The sequence below is a fragment of the Chelonoidis abingdonii genome, chromosome 1 (assembly GCF_003597395.2).
Source record: "Chelonoidis abingdonii isolate Lonesome George chromosome 1, CheloAbing_2.0, whole genome shotgun sequence".
In the NCBI taxonomy this organism is placed as follows: domain Eukaryota; kingdom Metazoa; phylum Chordata; order Testudines; family Testudinidae; genus Chelonoidis; species Chelonoidis abingdonii.
In genome coordinates this window covers 148971443-148989046 of record NC_133769.1, presented here as the reverse complement: position 1 = coordinate 148989046, position 17604 = coordinate 148971443, and the positions used below count along the sequence as shown (strand labels likewise).

Below are 17604 nucleotides of genomic sequence, written 5' to 3'. Positions count from 1 at the left end.
GCAGACAGACAAAATTTAACCTATTATAAGGTAGGAGTATTGTTTGAGTGCTGAGTGGTGGGAGAAGTTTAGACCAGCTCTGCCCTCGGAATCAGCAATTCAGCTCCAAGGACACAGGGGTAGGTGCCCACAATGCTCGATGGGGAACGCTTCAGACTTTTAGCTCAGCGTTCTCATCAGAGAATCCACAGTGGAGAGTACCTACACGTGCTGAGTCGTGGGAAAAGCTTCAATCGGAGCTCAAACTCTTGTTTAGACTTAAGAAAATCCAGCTGGAATTGTAATAATGCCTTGATTCCGGCTGGCAAAGATTGTTTATATTATCAATTGCGAATTCCAGAGCGAGCTTTGTCATCTGGACGTGGTCTCTCAGCTCTCTTACGCATAGATATTTCTTCCACCGAGTCAAGTGCTTTCCTCTTGGCCTCTGATCCTTTGCACTACATGCCTTCATGAGACCCTTCCCCAGTACTGTCGTCACTTAGCTTTGAGGAATTTCCTCCCAAATCCCTGCCTCACCTTCGGCACATCTTGAGGGGCCATCCGTCATTGTTTCCCCCATTATTTGGGTCGGACAATAAGTGCAATGTGGAGAGACAGCTCCCATCTCTTCGATCGTTATAGTCCATAGGTGGGTCCAACTAGGGTAAATGAAGCCCATGCTACTCTTGATTGCTGCTGCCTGGGGAGCTCAGAATCATCTGATGTGTACTTACTTCAGGTATAAGGGTGCTGTGCCTGCCTCACAGATCGTTATACAAGCCCCTCCCCACCAAAAAAGGATTGAATAGGCCTGTCAAAAGTCCCAGATTGAACAGGGATCTTCAGATCATCAGTCTAATGCTCTCCCCACTTTGAGCTACCATGGCAGTTATGTGGTAGTTTTTTTGGCCTCTCTGTTTCTCTGTCCAGCATGTTTTGCAACAGTTGCACCAAAATAGGAACATCATTGTGAGCGGCCCATGAACAAGGCTCGCTTTTGGCCTGCCTTGCCTCAGTATGACATATGTCTTCCCTCCTCCATTTCCTGCCTTAGGTGCCGCAGGTTGTTCACCTATCAGGGGTAGCCGTGTTTAGCTCTGGATTCTGTAAACAGCAGAGAATCTCTGTGGCACCCTTGAATAGAGCTCACACAGCTGCTTTGGAGCGGTGAGCTATTTCGGGGTGAATACCCACTTTCAATCACAGACAAGGTAGCACAAGGATAGATTTCCATGGGGCAGGCTATATTTAGTGCTCAGCAGAGCACAAGCTTGAGAGGTAACTGAGGTTGTTTCATCAGGGAGGATAGGGCCCGTTCTATGCAGTGAGGTGTGAAAACCAAGGGAGGAGAAACCTGGTTCTTAATTGGCAAGCCTATTCACAGTCCTTTGTTTGAGTCTCTGAGCTGATGGTGGTCAAATTTGGCAGTTTTTGAACTGAAAAGCTCAGCAGTTTCTTCTTTGAGTCTCTCTCTGAAGAATTTTTGGCTGCGAGAGAGCGCCATTAAGTGTTGCTATAGTGGTGCAGGAGGTTGGAAGTGTCTCCTACAGGGTTTTTGTATATTGCCAACATTCCTGATATCTTGATTTGTGTCCATTTATCCTTTCTGTAGAGACTGTCCAGTTTGGCCAATGTACATAGCAGAGGGTGGCATTTGCTGGCATATGATGGCGTATAATTACATTGGTGGACGTGCCAAGTTGAATGAACGGTGATGGTGTGGCTGATCTGGTTAGGTCCTGTGATGGTGTCGCTGGTGTAGATATGGTGGATCACAGGGATACTGTTTCCTGACACCTTGTATTCCATCTGTGTGTGGGATGTATTGTGTAGAGAGCTCTACATCCATGGTGCTAGGATGGTGTTTTCTGGGAGGTGACCATGCATTGTAGTTTCCTCAGGAAATCAGTGGGTGTCACAGAGATAGCTGGGAGTGCTGGTGGCATAGTGTCTGAGTAGAGAGTCCACATATCAAGACAGTCCTTCAGTGAAGTGCCATGCCGACATGATGGTGGCGTCCGATTTCCGGGGTTGTGGATCTTGGGTAGTAGATAGGAAAACCCTGGTCGGGGCTCTAGGTATGCTATGTTCCAGTGTTAGGCAGGGATTTCTGAGTATAATGGTTGCAGCTGTCAGGAACAGTATCCTCTGATGATGCCACAGCACAACTGGTGCTGAGCTCTGTGCCTTTTTATACTCACACACAACTATTTCAAGTTTGATGACAATATATATACTCCAGATCAGTGGTACTGCTATGGCACCCGCATGGCCCCCACAATATGCCAAATTTTATGGCTGACCTGGAACAACGCTTCCTCAGCTCTCGTCCACTTAGCACCCCCTTCTCTACCTATGCTGCATTGATGACATCTTCATCATCTGGACCCATGGGAAGGAGACTCTGGAAAAATTCCCCCGACCGATTCTCAACATTCCACCCCCAGCCACTGACAATCTACACGGAGAGTATTACCTACACACGTGCAAATAGTGATGGTCACATTACACCCACCCTATATCGAAAACCTATCAACAATGGCTACCTTCGCTCCAGCTGCATCCCGGCCACATCACACGATCCATTGTCTACAGCCAAGCACTGAGGGCAACAACCGTTCGCCCCTCAGACAGAGCCAACACCTACAATCTCCACCAACCATTCTCAAAACTACAGTACCCGCACGAGGAATTAGGAAAGATCAACAGAGCCAGGGTAACCCAGAAGCCTCCTACCTGAAGACAAACCCAGAAAGGAACAACAGGACTCCACTGGCGATCACAACAGCCCCCAGCTAAAACCCCCCAACGCATCATCAGGGATCTACAACACATCCTGGACAAATGATCCCACACTTTCACAGTCTTGGGTGGCAGGCCAATCCTTGCCCACGAGACAAACCTGAAACGTATTCTCACCAGCAACTGCACACCGCACCATAGTAACTCTAGCTCAGGAACTAATCCATGCAACAAACCTCGATGCCAACTCTGCCCACATATCTACACCAGCGACACCAAGTGTCCAGGCCATGGCAGTGTCCCTGCAGCACAGCCAAGGCCTGGGACATGTGAGGGAGAGACTGTGACCTGCCCTGACACTCCAGAGACACTGGTTGTGATCTCCCTGCACCACAGACCAGGGTGATGTGTTTTTCTTTCCCATCTTTCCTTATGTTTTACATTGATTGCTGGGTGCTAAATGGTATTTGCTTGAAGCACATGCAATGAGGAGTGGGTCAGGGAAGTGCCCAGAGGGTAGAGAGTACCCCAGAGTGGGGACACTGTAGCCCCTGTTCAAGTGATCATGACAAGCCCCCCAGGAATCCTGGACCTAGCCTTGTTGGGGTTACAAGGTCTCTGCCACACATGAGAGTAGAAAGAGCGTCCTCAAGGTCAGGCAGCCTCTGAGTAAGGGGATGGAAACTAAGATCCTTCTGCTGGCCAATTCCACCAGGGTCATGTATCAGCCAGGAAAGTTCCTGACAATAGCCAGACCAGACTCTCCTTTACACTTGCCCTCTGTACTCATTGCTTCTCTTCCTCCCCAACCCACCTCTGCTGCTCTCCCTCTGGGCTTTCTCAGCACCTGGCCCCACAGCACTTCCTGGCAGCCAGAGACTGCGATTTCTACACCTGCTCCTGTGGATGTGTCCTCTCTTCTGATTGCTAAGGAAAGAAACCTTTCCAGGAAATGACCTTGGCTTTTGGGAATCCACATGTGGCTGTGAGCAGAATTTGGGGCCTGGCACACAAGGCAACTTAGAAAGCTAAGCATCCAGACAGAGGCTTGAACCCTGAACTCTTAGATTAAGAGCCTGATGCTCTACCAACTGAGCTACCTGGGCTTGTTGAGAGCATCTTCACCTTTCATCACAAGAGTGAGCAGGAAGACAAAAGAGAGGCAACAAACATCCCAGGAACCCCTCCTCTTTTTCTGCACAGCCACTGCCTATCAGCAGGATTCCTTCTCCTCCTCAGTGGACTGTATCTAATCACCTAGACAGCCAGTCCGCTTGCTGCACCCCAATTCCCCATGCCTGAGTCTCCCTACCAAAGTCCTGCACCTGGCTCCAGAGAATTAAGTCTCACATCTCGCTGGGAACTCTACTTCTTGTGCCCAGAGAGTCTCACTCCCCCTCAGTAGATGACCCAAGAAACACAGTGTCCACCTTTTCCAAAGAAGTGCATGAAATAGCATTGCTCCTGTGACTACGTGGCCTAATGGCTAAGGTATTTGACTTTGGATCAAGTGATTGAGGGCTCAAGTCACTTTATGGTTGTATTGCTGCAGTTTTACCTTTGTGCTGAAAGTCCTGCTCCCTTCAGGTCTGGAACCTCTTCTTGGCCGCTCAGGCCAATGCTCTGCCTTCAGCTAGAGCCCTGGGAAGGAGTTGGGGGTTGGGAGTCACAAAGGCTGGGGCATGAGCCCCAGGTGCTTCCAGTGTAGCCTTTGCCCTTCCTGACTTGCCAAAGAAAATGGACGGCTGCCCAGGCTAGCATGTGGAGCAGTTTCCCTCTGTCCATGTGCTTGAGGGTGGTTGCTATATAGCGCCTTTGGGGCCTGGGTGTTTCTCTGCTTCTCGCCAGCTGGGGAAAAGCCTCTTGGGGTAAAATCTCCTGCCTCACTGCAAAAGTCAGCACCATGAGTAGGAACAGTAAGATGCCCCACCAGGGGGGCTGGCCCTGCTTTCCTACCTTCTTCTGATATTGGCCACAGAGCATCAGCTGCTGCCCTGAATGCTGGTCTGTGGCTGGCCTCCAGTGGGTGTTTTGCATGGCAGGGAGCAGGGAGCAGGCTGGCCGGGGGTCTTGTTGCCTGTCTGCTGGCTACACATAGGCATGGTCCTGTCCTCGTCTAGCCCTGCCCTCAGTTGCTCTGTGGCTTATAAGCCTTCTCTTGGAGCTGTCAGCACCAGCTGCCTCAGCTCTAGGTGCCCAGAGGAGAAGAGGTGTGCTGGGCTACTGCCTGGGACTCTACCTCCCTCCTGCCTATCAAGCCTGGCCCTGGCACACCTTTCTTCAAGTGCCATGTGGGCAAGAGGAAAAGTGTGACCACAAGCACCAAACTTGTGGGCATCAGGTGAAGTCGTGAGAATCCCAACCGCCAGACAGCCATAGCCACTTCTAGACTCCAACCAAAGACCTGGCTTCAGTGGGGAGGAGCCACCCAACAGGAGGAAAATGACTCACTCTTATATAGCTGGAGACAGAAAAGTGCTTTGAGCACCAGGTCTTTACCACCACATAACACAAAGTCCCACTGAGATTTGAACTCAGATTGCAGGATTCAGAGTCCTGAATGCTGCCCATTACACCATGGGACCAGCTTGTGTTAGTTTCTCTGAACATTGGTGACCCTCACGGGGCTGGCTCATGTAAGGGACTGTTGACCCTTTACTAAAACTTAGTGGGATTTTTGGTTGGCTAGTTCCCAATCCCAATAAAAGAGGGAAGGGTCAAGGGGAAATCAGGACCCTGAGACTGACATGCCCCTGGGGAAATGGTCACCAACTGGTAGGGAACAAGTGAGAATTTGTTAATGGAGAAAAATTCCTGGTGAAAATTTGCAAAGCTGTGGAGATTTTGAAAAGTTCCAGTGAATTTACACATTAAGTTACAGACAGAGAAATAAACACACAGAGAGAATGAAAAAATCACACACTGCACAGGCCCACACAGACACAAACAAAAAACAAACCCACACAGCATACAGAGCCATATACACATAAGGGAAAACCACACAAAACATAGAAAGAATAAATCCACACCAAAAAATACAGCAAAAGCCTACAACAAGAAAGCACAAAAACCACATACCAAAAGAATACTTAGCAAAAAACAATATTCATGCAAAAATCATCCACACACACACAAAACTATGCAAGGCATCCACCAAAATCACACAGGACCCACATGCACATCAGTACAACAGATAAAAAACACACCAACATACAGAAAGCCGGGCAGGGTTTGAGTCTCACAGCGAAGAGGGTGAGCACAAAGGTGATTTGAGGAGCAAAGATTGAGGGGCAGTCGGGGGCAGAGTTCTGGGCTCTGCTTGACCCCTCCTGACACAGGTGGCTGGTGGAGAGCAGAGCCTGGTAGATCTGTGGAATCTGCCCTGCTCTCTGTAAAGCACGGGGACCTTGGTGTCTTCTGAGCTGGAATTGTATTTTCTGCAGGGCAAAATGATTGTCAAAGCCATTTGCTTTAAGAAAGCTAGTGCTCCAGATGAGGTTTGAACTCATAGCCGCAGCATCACTCCACTCAACGCTGCTCTATAAGAGAGAGCAGTAAAAAGTTCTGTGGCACCTTACAGACTAACAAACATGTTAGAGCAGAAGCTTTTGTGGGTGAATACCCACTTCATCAGACACATGACTATAAGTATTGTGTACTAACCCATTATGCCACATTGAAGGATTTGTCTCCTTCTTTCCTGGATGGATTAGGGGAGTGTGTGTGTGTGTGTGTGAGAAGGGGGGTGCATTGGCTAAAACAAATCCATATTAAAAGCTGCAGGATGGCAGCAGCAAAGGTTGGGAGCCTCTTTCCGTGCGATAGAGCTGGTTCCCCCATTCTGATGCTGAGGGGAAGGTTGGTGCTTTGAGCTCACCCGGTGCTGGACCGTCTCATGGGTGAGGGAAGTATTTTCTATTCTTGCTTCACTCCATTGGTCTCCTGTGGCCCTTTCAGCTCTCTGCTCCCCTGTTGGGGAGATGCAGAGACAAGCCCCCATCTAGGTGAGTCACCGAGAGGCTGTATCCAATAGTGGAGGAGGGGGGGAGGGAGAGGGGTGGGATGGGGCTCAAAGGGAGAAGGTTGTGTATGACAGTGTGTGGGGGAGAGGGAGGGTGTGTTCCTTAGGATATAAATGATGGAAAACACAGGGCAGTGACAGTGAAGCCCCGTGTCTGAGTGTTATGACCCTGTGTGGTGCTGCCATTCACCTTCCCCTCCTATGGTCTCACCTTTCACTGAATCCAGCATTTTTTCACCTGTCATCACCACAAAGTGTCCCTCTTGGAGACGCCAAGGACTGGAACTGATTTCAGCTGCTGGACAGCTCTGCTAGGTTTTTATATATTTGCATAGGAAAATGCTGAGGGTTTAAATTCATTTCAAGCCCCACCCATTCAGCAAAGTCCTGGACATACTGGAGATGGGTCTGGAAATCAGTTTTCGTTTAGAAAAGTTTTTCAAGGGAATCACTTGGAGTGGAACTAGGAACCCATTAGCTTACAGGGAAACATTCAACCACTGATCTATACTCTGAATAAAGAGTGTTAGGTATAGCCCACGTCAGGAACAGTTTTTAACCTGGGGATTGGTCCTGCTTTGAGCAGGGGGTTGGACTAGATGACCTCCTGAGGTCCCTTCCAACTCTGATTTTGTATAATAAAGGCTGGGGGATAGCTCAGTGGTTTAAGTATTGGCCTGCTGAACCCAGAATTGGGGGGGCTGCTTAGGAAGCTGGGGCAAAAATCAGTACTTGGTCCTGTTAGTGAAGGCAGGGGCTGGACTCAACAACCTTTTGGGGTCCCTTCCAGTTCTCTGACATAGGGATATCACCATATTATATCTCTATACAAACACCACAGCTTACAAACTCCCCACATCCACCTTGTGTCACCAGAGCACAACTCTCCTTGGAGCACACACAGCTCCCCAGCTCCGTGCCCGTCAGTCTCTCCAGCTTTGCTCCAATCCCTTAAAGCAGGGTCTCAACCTCAATTTACCTCAGGGCCAGTGCCAGTCCTCCAATCCTGCGAGTGGGCCAATAATGTCACTCATACCCTCCCAGAACCCCCCCCAAATCCACCCCCCACCTTCCTAAGGCTCTGGGAGGCAGTTGGAGGTGGGCGGGGTGCAGAGGGAGGTGGTGCAGATTCTGGGAGGGAGTTTGGGGGCTGGGTGTGTGTGGAGGGAGGGGGTGCAGGCTCTGTGAGGCAGACTGGGGGCAGGAGCGGGTATGTGAGGAGGGGGTGCAGGCTCTGGGAGGCAGTTTGGGGCTCGGGAGGTATGGGAAGGGCGTGCAGCCTCTGGGAGGCAGTTTGGGGGTGGAAGGGGGTGTGTGGGAAAGGGGTGGGGGTGCAGGCTCTGTGAGGGCAGTTTGGGTCTCAGGAGGTGTGGGGAGGGGGTGCAAGCTCTGGGAGGCAATTTGGGGCTTGGGAGGTATGGGGAGGGGGTGCAGGCTCTGGGAGGCAGTTTGGGGATAGAAGGGGATGTATGGGAAAGAGGTGGGGGTGCAGGCTCTGAGAGGCAGTCAGGGGTGCGGTGCTTACCTGGGGCACGAAGGCGGGGTGGGCCAGGGGGCCTCCATACACTGCTGCCCCCAGGCATGACCTCCAGAGTGTCACATTGGCCGCAGGAATTTGGGGCGGGGGCAGCACGTGGAGGCAGAGCCCAACCCCACTCCTGGGCCACAGGGAGGAGCCGGCAGTCACTAGGATGAGCAGGCAGATGCCGCTCAGCTCCGCTGCGCTGCCAGGGCCCCTGTGGGGGAGCGCCTGGGGGTGGCAGGTGGGGCCAAGGGAGTGACCAGTCCCAAAACTGCTGGAGCCCCACGGGTCACATGTGGAGGCTCATGGCCTGCAGACAACCCGCGGGCTGGGAATTTGAGACCCCTGATATAATTGCTTGAGCCATGTATTATTTTCTCTGGAGTCTAGACCTTGACCAAGAAATTTGGATCTTGATAAACTAATGGACTACCCCTGGTTAAGGCAATGGCCTTGACACCCACTGGGGTGTTCCTACACAGGTACAAGCACTAACAACATGGCTGCCTTTTAGCCATAGTTTTTAATCAGGCCAATACATTGATACAACCCCCTATTAAATCATTTCTCAGCCTAAGTCCTTCACCCACATTCCTTAGGGCATTTGGCCACCATGTGGACATTTCATTTCCCTCCTCAATTTCACACAGAGACACAATTTCCTTTGCAGAGATCCATGAACAGCGAAATCTTCCGGTCTCTTGTCTGAACCAGGGCATTCGATTCCAGTGAACCCTTCTCTCCTGCAATGGCGATGGGCAGACAGAGGGGTCGTGGCACCTGCATCCCTGGCACGGAGATATTGGCTTGGCTCTTTCTTTCTGCTGCTGTTGTTAGTCCATGAAACATCAGGGATGCAATGCAAGGCTGAGCTTACACACCAATCCCCTGAAACTTTTCAGTGCCCCAGAGAAATCCTGCCCCTGGCTATTGGAATGATGTGTTGGAGATTTGACTAGGAAATGGACTGTCTGAATTGTCAGAGTGAGGAATGAACAACAATCTATAGCAATGTCGTTCACACAAACACACTCTCATCCTGCTCCAGACAGAAGGGAAATGGGCAGGAATTCTCGCTGTTCAGCCAAGGACGCACTTACACTGATATGCAGCTGTGAGTGTGCTGGGGAAGCTGGTCTGAGCAAACAATCTGAAGTGCCAATTCAGTGAGAACTGAATAATCATGTAGTGAAGCAAATCTACCTCAAGTAGTTGTGGCTGAGTGGTTAAGGTGATGAGCTAGAAATCCTATTGGGTTCAACCTGTGCAGGTTCAAATCCTGCCAACTACAAAAGCAGTGGGTGGTTGTTACTATCACTGTAGTCTTAGTACCTGAGCATCCACAGTGTGAAGTGGAGCCAGACCTGGTTTCACCCTATCTACACTTAAAGCACTGCCATAGCACTTTGGAGTAGACAGTGACTGGAGGGGTTTTCCCATCCCTGTAATAGCTGCACTGATAGAACAATTCTTCCTTTTCTTTAGCACTATCTAACCAGGGCTTAGGTCACCTTAACTATATGGGGGGCGGGGGGGCGGGGTCCACACCCTGAGAGACTTGGCTCTGCCAGTGAAGTGCCCAGCTTACACCAGCACTTAGATCTCTCTTGGTATTTCAACACAGGCACTGATCTGTGAGAGGAAAACATCAGCTCACAAACAGAGGCTGAATTCCCCACATTGAATCTTGCTGCACTTTCCAGAAAGTCACAAAATTCAATTCATTCTTTCTAGGACAGAGAAAAAATAAGTGACACTAAGTTTTTGGCTTGGTTAAATAAAATTAAGTGTTTAATTAATATAGTAAAAATCTGTACTGATTCCTCTAAATAACACCACAACGTGAAATAGGAACAGAGACAAACCTTCTCAGTGATGACCAATTTCGCAAATGATCTTCCCATTATTAATTTCCACGCCACCTCCCCGCCATTGCAGATCTGGGCACCTCCAGTGTCACTGCTCTGCATTCACCTTCCCCTAGAATTATTTTCAGCCATTCCCAAATATGGAAAATTATGCAGTTCAGGATGTGACTAGTGACCCCCATCTCCTTTCTGTACCTGCTCTACATTGCTCCACAGCAGCTTCTCCCCCTGCAGCATCACCCCAGCACTGCAGTTCAGCCACCCAGGGTTCATCAGGTGCTCCTGGCAAGGACAGTTGGTGCAGCTAACAACCCGGTGTGTCTGGCCATGAGGCAGCAGTAAAAAAGCAACACTCTCTACCCACAAGTACAGAGACTGAATTCCCCAACTTTAACATCAAGACCCCCTGGAGAAAGCCACACGTGTCAGCTGTATTTTCACAGGGAGATGCAGAAATCAGGTGACACCAATTTTTAAGTTGAGTAAATAAAGTTGAGGAGATAGTTATTAACCTCATAAAAATATACTAAAGATCCCTCAACATAACACCTGAAGGTGAAATATGAACAGAGACAAACCTTGTCAGCAAAGGCTCATTTCCCAAACAATCCTCAAAATGTTACTAATTCCCACCCCTCCTCCACAGGAGCTCTGTGCAGTGTAACTGTTCTGCAGGCAGCTTCCCATTAAATGCTGTTGTGGGACATTCCCAGGCCTGGAAATGTACCAACAACAGAATTTGAAGAGCAAACCTGGCTCCCTGCACCAGGCGGGATTAGAGTGTTTTGTCCCTGTCACTTTGTCTTTGTCAATAGTACAGACGCCATGGTGGACTCTAGGCTCTGCTTGAGGGATCCTGGCTTAGGGGCTGATGGGGGAGAAAGGACTGTAGATTCTGACCTGCACTCTGGAGAAGAGGTAATAATTGAAGGGGGCATTATAGACTCTCCCTCTTCTCAGGCTCCCCTGGGCTGGAATTCTACATTCCACAGGGCCAAATGAGGAGGTGATGCTATGTGGTTAATGAAAACCAGTGCTTCAGGTGAGGCTGGAACTCACAACCTCAGCATAGCTCCTCTCAACACTGCTCTATAAGTGTTGTGTGCTAACCAATTGTGCCACTGGAGCACCTGCTAGTTCAACTGTTCTGAGACCCCTAGGCTGATAAAGCCAAGGAGTGACCCAAAACATTCTCAGTGGAGCTGAGAGCAGGGAGCGACAAGTGGTGTACTCGGTAGGGTGGATTCTTCTTAAGGATTCCAGGCACTACTTGACCATTTTGTTCTTCCCTGTGTAATAACAGAGCTGATTAAGAGTCAGTGGAGAGTCTTGCTGCAGACCAACAGACCTGAAATCACTGTTAACCAGGTCTAAGCATTAGTCCTGTTTTGGGACAGTGTCTCTCATGCAAGAAAACTGCCCAGGCTGCACTAGCAATGAGACTCCCTCATTAACAGCTGAAATCAGGAGAGCTGTGTGAAGTGCAGGGCCCCAGGGGTGTCTGAAAGGGGGAACAACACCCAGGACTTTTTAAAATGGGAGGCTCTGCCTTACCACTTTGGAATGACTGTGAGCATGACGAATGCTGGTCGGTGATGGCCTTCACTGGGGGTTCGGCATGCCAGGGGCAGGAAGCAGCTGGCCGGTGTCTTTGTGGCTGTCTGCTGGCACACATAGGCATGGTTCTCCCCTCCTCTTGCCCTGCTCTATGGCTTTTTAACCTTCCCTTGGAGCTGTCAGCACCAGCTGCCTCTGCTCTAGGTGCCCAGAGCAGGAAAGGTGTGTTGGGCTCCAGCCTGGGACTCTTCTCCCTCCTGCCTAGCCCTGACTATGAAGCCTGGCCCTGGCACTCCTTCCTTTGAATGCCATGTGGGCAAGAGGAAGAGTGTGGCAGCTGCAGGGACCAAAGTTGTGGAATCAGGTGAAGCAGTGAGAAACAACCATATGGTCAACCCCAGGGCTTCTGCCAGATGTTAAATTCTAGGACCCAACTATAGCAGCCAGGCCATTGAACGGCCGGACCAAAGACCTATCTCCAGTGGGCATCAGTCACCCAGCATAGGGGGAAAAAACTCCCTCTAGTTCACCCAGAGAGAGGTACCAAGCACATTGAACCATGGCTTTACAGGAAACCAACATACCTGCCATAGGTCCCACTAAGATTTGAACTTAGATTCCAAGTCCTGAGTGCCCCTTTACACCATGGGACCTGCTGCCACTTCATTTTCTAGACCCCTGTGTCTCTCAGCTGGCTGGTTTGCACTCTGCACTTATTGCTGCCACCAGCGGCTTCCTCTCGCAGGATCTCTCCTCCTCCATCGACTGTGGTCCTGCACTATCAGATCTGTGGGTCCTGCCCTGAGTCCCGCATCCCCCTGCTTTGTCTCCATTCCCTGCAGGCTACAAAAATGTCAGGGGAGGCCGCCCCTTCCTTCACTCGGTGCTCCCGCTCAAATCAGCCAGCTGCAGACTCATCTCCTGGAACTCAGCCAGCTGTCACTTGATCCGGTTCTACAGTCACACGCTGACTGGTTTCTCAGCCTGGATGCTCTTGTGGAAATCCCACAGGTGATGCTGCAGGACTTGGCACCGTTGGTTCTTTAATGTTGTGGTGTTTTCCCAGCCGCTGGAACAAAGCCGCCAACTCCTCCCTCACCGACTCCCATCAATCCCCCTGGTTGCCATAGAACCCTCTGATGCTTTCCCGTTCTGCTCACACCGCCAGTCTCCCCCCTGCTCCTTTATCTTGCAAGCTCTGGATGTTCAGCTTCCAATATCCTCTGCCTTGGGTCAGGGAATTGCCCCATTGAGCACACGGTGAGAGCTGTGAGATCCGAACAGTCCATTGGCAGCACCCTAAACTCGCAGTGTAGACCAGAGCCAAGTAAATCCTGTTCTGCTCCTTTCATAGAGACGCCTGGGCACCACCTCACACTGTGTCCCTGAGGGGTCAGGCAAACTCTCAGCACCTGTAGCCTCTGCCACTCACCTAGCGCCCCATAGATCAGCCATAGTCGGTTTTTCCCACCGACAGAGGAAACATTTTTACAAATGAGCACTACCGCACAAGGTCAGAGTAAGTTCAGCTTAGAGGAGCTCACTCAGCACAGAGGGGGTTCACCTTTTCTGCGGGGACAGACAGGACTACATTGACCGGATTTATACTTTAGCTTTTGTGTCTTTAGCATGTTGCTTTCAGATTCTTTCTTGGCCTGACTTGTTACAAACTTTGACACTTAACAAGCCAGATTTGTGCACCTTTCCTATTTATCCTCACTAGGCATTTGATTTCCAAATTTTTGAGGAATGACTTTTTTGCCTCTAAACAGCTTCTATGTCCTTGGCCGTTTTACCTAGTAGTGACCTTTGCTGGTCGTCCTATTGTCGTTTCTGATTTAGGAAACGTTTCATCTGACCTCTAATTGCAGTGTTTTTTTAAACAGTCTTGCATGCTGCTTGCAGGCACCGTTAACACATGGTGACAGCAGCTCTTTTAAAATTCCATCTAACCATCTGTACTTACGCTTGATAGGTTGACTTTGAGGTCTAACTTTGAGCAGTACTGAGAAGATTGGTAAAATCTTCAGAGCTGTACAATCAGTGGCCTAATAACTAAGGCATGTTTCTAAAGCCATTATATTGTGTTCAAGTCCCAATCAGGGTGAAAATCTAGTTCTTCCTTGTTACATCTGCAAGGAAACCTTGGCCTTATTTTCAACAGTGAAGATGGGGGAGATGTTTGAGCACGAAGTCCTGGATCTTGGGAACAATCACCAAGGTATAGAAGGCTCAATCTAGTGGACCTAATTGGATGCAACCACACACCCTCATCCCAAGGGCAGTCCCATCTGAGAACCAGATCCATGGAGCAAGATCCTCTGTACCCTGACAGGTGGGCTGGCAGATGAGGGTGGAGGGCAGCAGAGAGAGGCAGGTTTCACTTATGCTGCCTGGCTGTATCTGCACCAGGATAAATGGAGGGGTCATGCAGCTGTTGCCTGACACTCCACAGTGCTACATTCACTCGTGGAACAGTCAAAATCCTGCACCAAGGGTGGTGATTCCCATGTGAGCACACAGTGCCCCTGCACACAACATTCAAATGCACCACTGAGGAGACAGCTGGATTGTTCCAGGTTGCTTTTTATTTCCGGGTACTGAAGTGTGATCTCTCTTCTTTTTCCAGGCAGAAAGGCAATGGAGGAGAATCTCACATCCCTGAGCTGCTAGGTCGACAGTTGGCAGGAGAAAAAACGCACTGCAAGGAAATTTTAAAAAAAAACACTCAAGATAATATAACACATGGAGGTTAATGAAATAAAAAAAATCCAATGGACCATATGCTAGTGACTTGTTCCCATCCAGAGGAGCAAGGAGTATATGAAAGGCAGGTGGTAAAAGTCTGAGGAAGATATTCATATTTCTTACAAGTTAAAACAAATTAGAGAGACAGCTACAAAATACTCCATTTTGTAACATCATACAGAATATATGTAAATCTACAAGCAATACAGCCCTACACAGCTAAGACAGGGTGTCCACTTAATACCAGAGTTCCCACTGCCAACTGGCTGGAAGTGCCTTCAACAAGTCACTGCTAACGAAAACAACATTTGCGAACGAAGAGCAACCCTGCTGTGGCCATTAGGAAGGCCTGCAGAACTCAGCAATCAATCTGTGAGTCTGTGCTTTTTCTGCTTAGTAGTTATTCAAATGGTGATAAATGAACGGGGAGGGGGCGGGTAGGGCTCCTTTTTTGGACACCCAGCAGCCAGTAGCTATAAATCCTCTGACGCCTTGGTCTACACTATGACTTTAGGTTGAATTTAGCAGTATTACCCTCGATTAACCCTGGACCCATCCCACACTACAACTTTTATTTTCAACCTTAAAGCTCTTTGAAATGGATTTCTGTTACTCCACCTCCAACGAGGGGATGAGACTGAAATTGGCCTTGGCCTGGTCAAATTAGGTACGCGTGGGTGCAATTCCGGTATTGGCCTCCGGGAGCTATCCCAGAGTGCTTCCATGGTGACCACTCTGAACAGCTGTCACCTCCTTCCTGGTTTTGTGCTTTTTGTGCAGCTTCTGGTTCTGCGTGAAAAAAGACACAAAACAATTGTCTGCATTGCTCTGATGGAGGAGGGACGACTGATGGCATGGGCTTACAGGGAATTTAAAAATCAACAAAAGGGGTGGCTTTTGCATCAAGGAGAAACACAACAACTGTTACACCAGATTGGTCCCCTCAAGGATTTGAACTCAAAGCCTGGGGTTTAACAGGCATTGATTTCACAGAACAAAATCAGGCAATTTTCGTTTGTGGTTTGAACTCATTTAGCTTTTACATTCCTTAGGCTGGTGTTACCACTTGCTAGCTGTTGGTCATCTTCTGGTTTGCTCACCAGAGATGGTGCAGTATGACTGCTGGCATCATCATCTCCTGGGTACTTAAAAAAAATGGTGTAGTATGACTGCTGGCCATCATCATTCTCCTGGGTACTTTGAAAAAAAAATGGTGCAGTTGGACTGCTGGCCATTCATCTCTCCTAGGTACTAGCAGAAGATGGGAATGACCTGGTGAGTCGCTCCCATTGTTACCCAGGTGCCCCAACTGAACTCACTGAGATTGACTAAAAGAAGCACCTTAGAGTATGAGAACAATAGCTACCAATCATAATGCACCTTTCTGCTTACCAAAGGCAGCAGTACTGCTGTTGTAGCAATGCTGTCCCACATCTGCCAGACCCAGGGAGGACATACAGGTGACGGTGCGCTGAGCGGGCTCCATGCTTGCTGTGGTATGGCATCTGCTCAGTAACCCAGGAAAAAAGGCGTGAATGATGTCCGCTGTTACTTTCTGAAGGAAGTGGGGATACTGATGGCAGGTACCCAGAATCACCTGCAACACTGTTCTTGCCCCATCAGGCATTGGGATCTGTAACCCAGAATCAATGGTGGCAGAGACTGCAGGAACTGTGGGATAGTACCCACAGCTACCCAACTTGCAACTCTGGAAGTCGACGCTCGCCTCGGTTACTGTGGAGGCAGTCCACCGACTTTATTCATTAGAGCCACTTTGTGTTGGTGGACTACACACAATCACTGCATAAAAAACAATTTCTAAAAAAACAGACTTTTATAAAAATTTGACCTAATTTCATAAGTTATAGATAGACCCCCAAGGGACACTTGATCACAGCCTTGGATAGGCTTAAGAGGCTATTACCACTTTGGCCTGGTTTACACTGGAGGGTGGTTAATGTAAGATACACAACTTCAGCTACAGAATAGTATGGCTGAAGCTGATATTATCTTATTTAATCTTGACTTACCCTCCTGTCCTCACAGCACAGGATTGACAGCTGTGGCTCCCCATCCACTCCACTTCCACTTCTTACTCTGGTAAAGTTCCAGAGTGGAAACAGGAGAACAAGTTGGGGATGATTCATTACATCCAGATCGAGACACAATAAATCAAAGCCCAATAGATCCTAGTTATTACCACCAATCTACATGGGCGTAGTTTGAAATATACCAGGATCCACAACCTTTCAGAAGGCATGTGCCAAAATCTTCATTTATTCACTCTAATTTCAAGTTCCAGTGCGCAATAATACATTTTAATGTTTTTAGGAAGATCTCTTTCTATCATCTTTAATAAATCTAGGCTAAACTATTGTTGTCGTAAAGTAAATAAGGCCTTTAAAATGTTTTAAGAAGCTTCATTTAAAAACAAATTAAACTTGCCCAGCCAGGGACTAGAGCGTGGAGTGCATTACTGAAATCAGCTCTTATTACTACCTCAGCCATATGCCATAGATTAGCTTTATCCCAGAAACATACCCTTTGTCTAAACTCTAAAGAGCAAGAGCAATGCTGGACTTCCTTGGATTTCAATATTTCATTTAAAACAAATGCTTGAAATGAAATTACCACAGAGTGAAAGAAAAGATACCGTACAATCTGGGTGAGCTTGAAGTTATGGGGGGGTTATAGACGCCACTTGCAAGGATGAGAAGATTACATGCATACACATAACTGGTATAGACCCAGATTGGGGAGCAAGAGCTTTTAAAGTGTCAGTGAAAAAGTGAGCTCAGATTCACCACCCATAGACTAATAAGAAGTGCAAGTTAGTAGCTGGTACACCAGCCCTCTACCCCCTGCTTTCTACGCTAGTATGACGAGCTCCCAACATGCACCAAACACCATTCACATGACTTTTGAAAAACTAGGTCACTAAGTGGAGGATCACTTCCCTAAATGGACTCCAATAGAGGAATTCAAAGCAAGGAACCATTAACACACAATTCTGTTCAAAGACAGAGAAGTCTTGTCAGCCTCCTTCCTTCTCGCTGGTTTCCGCTCCGTTCCTCTGTTCAAAGACAGTTCCCTGGGACATCTTAGTTGCAAAACCTTACCCACTGACCTGTGATTAACAACTCGGCCCTGCTACTCTTTCCAGC

The 17604-nt window shown here is 48.7% G+C and overlaps 1 non-coding gene across 1 annotated transcript; it reads right to left on the bottom strand.

The window, feature by feature from the left end:
- Positions 1 to 5237: 5237 nt before the first annotated feature.
- On the bottom strand, positions 5238 to 5309 carry TRNAQ-CUG (transfer RNA glutamine (anticodon CUG)). The gene has a single exon. It is a non-coding gene; the product is annotated as a tRNA-Gln (tRNA).
- Between the last annotated feature and the right edge of the window lie 12295 nt (positions 5310 to 17604).